Genomic DNA, 2,914 nt, shown 5'->3' on the forward strand with positions numbered 1-2,914 from the left:
TGAATAAAATAGAAAAAAAGGTAATTGCGAGTTTTTATTTCACAATTCAGAATTGTGAGATATAAACACACAATTGCGAGTTATAAAGTCCAGCTCTGAGGGGGAAAAAAGACTGATATGTTCTCAGAATTGTGAGTTTGTATAAGCTTGCAATTGCGAGAAAAAAAGTCAAAAATTTTGTGAGATAAAAAGTCGCAATTACCCTATTTAATTTTTTATTCAGTGGCAGAAACGGGCTTCCATAGATCTTAACTATATACTAAGCAAAAAATATAACAAGACAATTTAAACGTGACAAAAGAGTTCAGTTCCAATAACGATTCTTTTAGTACTTGAGTACATCCTCAATAACTGAATAAAATAAAAAAAAAGGTAATTGCGAGTTTTTATTTCACAATTCTGACTTTTTTTTCTCAGAATTGTGAGATATAAACACACAATTGCGAGTTATAAAGTCCAGCTCTGAGGGGGAAAAAAGACTGATATGTTCTCAGAATGAATAGTTTGTATAAGCTTGCAATTGCGAGAAAAAAAGTCAAAAATTTTGTGAGATAAAAAGTCGCAATTACCCTATTTAATTTTTTATTCAGTGGCAGAAACGGGCTTCCATATATATACTGTATATATATATATATATATATATAAATGTACTAACATTTAAAAAAGAAAAAACTGAAGATGCAGCGAGTAAGTGCTCTTGCTGATTTAGTGAGTTAACACAAGTTCAGACTGAGTCATTAATAATCATTTGTGACTGATTTGTTATAAAGTGCTCTTAAGAGTTGTTCATAGTTTCTCCTAGACAGCAATGAAATGGAAAGCAAATGAAGACTTTTACTAAAGTTTTCTGTCTCTCCTCTTTCTCTCAGTGAGTAAAGGCCCTAGGAATCTTACATGCATATTTAGAGTTTCAGAAGACATCCCAATGTCTCAAACTGTTCTCAGGTTTGCCAAGACAATAAATTCTACAATCAAATGCCAGAGATCCCAATAAACTATTTCTCATCAAATTCTTGCAAAACCAGCCCAGATTTCTGTAACCTCACCACTGCAGATCCTCTTCCATGATCTTTCTGCCTCTTTCTCTCTCTCTATCATGTCCTAATCCGTCCAGACTGCAGTCTCAGTACACATGAGCGTTGCCAAATTGTTGCCAAGTCTCTCTATCCACCCTCTTTTTCTCTCTATCTGTTCCCATCGCTCTATATTTCATTTACTCATTTGGCGGATGACCTTCAACAGTGGACAGAAGCACACTGGACTACTTCCTAATGAACTGACATTCTCTTCAGAACACACTATCCCTGTAGCCACTGCTGCAACTCCTTTTTCATCAGCTCTCTCTCTCTATCGCTCCACTGACTGCTTGCCTTCCTCTCTCACCCCACCTTTGGCAAATACACATCATGCTCAGCCAATAGAGTGAACGAACCAGGATCTCTCTAAGCTCCACTCCATTGCTGTATAGATCCACAGTTGAGTTCAGTCTGAGAGTGAGAGAGAGAGAGATGGGCATGAATGGACTTCACTCCATCCTCCCACTCCTGTTCCCTCCACACAACAAACTTCCTTCTTCACATCACTTTGGCTTCAGTGCTATGTTATTTATGACTACTAGAGGGACTGGTCTTTTTAACCATTTTGAGCAAAGGATATAACAACTTCCAAAATGTTTGTACTTTTGGTTTTTATTTTTTCTCGATATTTTTACACTTGTGGTGTTCCTGGGCAAAACTGACCAGCTTAGAAATCTCTTGTATATTGCTATGCTATGTTATTCCCATATATTGCATTTAATCTTTTTGTCAACTTGCTTTCTTTCACTTAGGACAGGCTTTGTATTTCTTTTTGATACTGATTAATTGTAGGCCTCATTGATCTAAACTTATGCACCTTGGTTTTTGAGTGGAACTGAATTTTATTAATAAATATATGAATACCTTTATTCAGCAATGACTCATTTAATTGTTCAAAAGCGACAGTAAAGAAATGTTACAAAAGATTTCAATGATCAAATAAATGCAGCCTTGATAAGCATAAAACAATATGATATACCTGTAAGTTAAAAAGAATATTCAAGCGGGAAATCATGTAGGGCGGGGCTTGATTTGATTGGATGAGAATATCTGAGGGTGCAATATTATTGGATAATATCATTTTTCCTTATCCACATGGCTTTTGGATTCTGAAAGAACATATTTACAAGATGAGCGCATAAAGGATTACCAGTAACTTATTTTGCACACATGTCTGCGTGTTTGAAATTCTGAAGATATAGATGTCACATGGGATCAGGAATCCTTTTAAACGTGGAAGTGGGAACAGTACTGGTCCAGAGACACCAAAGAGAAAGAAAGAGAAAGAGAGAGAGAGAAAGATGTCAGCCATTTTTAAATCAATGTGCTTTTAGGCTCTCTGCTGGTATTACACTGCGACCAATCTCTCATTGGAACAGTACAATGTGTATGTGTGTGTGAGATATCTGAATGCATTTCTGTCTGTGTGTGTGTGTGTATATGTGTATGTGTATGTGTGTGTAGCACAGCGCTCCCATTGGAATGAATAAGCCAGCATGGCTAAATATGGTCCTTCAGATTAAAGACAGTGTTAGAGGTTAATGAAGTAGCTTCTTCCTTTAAACCTCAGAATGGATTAGTTAGATCTTGGGTGGTCAGTGTAGTTTTACAACTAACTAATCAAAATGTCAGTCTTTGAATAATGCAGCCGTAATTTTATCGTCTTGCATTGAGATTTGCTGTGATTTGACGTGATTGTGTCGGAAACCTTTGAGCCTGGATGCTCTGCGTCAATTGTGCTGCAAGACACTTCTTGATCATAGACTTGATTATACTAAGAGATCAGACAGCTCTGGTAGTCTCAGATGCTTTTTTTAGCTATGAGGACAGTCGAACTC

General features: G+C 36.6%; 1 protein-coding gene across 2 annotated transcripts in view; it reads left to right on the forward strand.

Moving 5' to 3' along the window:
- The window catches only part of LOC107749006 (potassium/sodium hyperpolarization-activated cyclic nucleotide-gated channel 1-like), a 114,462-nt gene that overhangs the window by 29,569 nt on the left and 81,979 nt on the right, over positions 1–2,914 (forward strand). The window lies entirely within an intron of this gene.

This window comes from Sinocyclocheilus rhinocerous, unplaced genomic scaffold, assembly GCF_001515625.1.
Source record: "Sinocyclocheilus rhinocerous isolate Xijiao unplaced genomic scaffold, SAMN03320098_v1.1 scaffold260, whole genome shotgun sequence".
NCBI lineage: Eukaryota > Metazoa > Chordata > Actinopteri > Cypriniformes > Cyprinidae > Sinocyclocheilus > Sinocyclocheilus rhinocerous.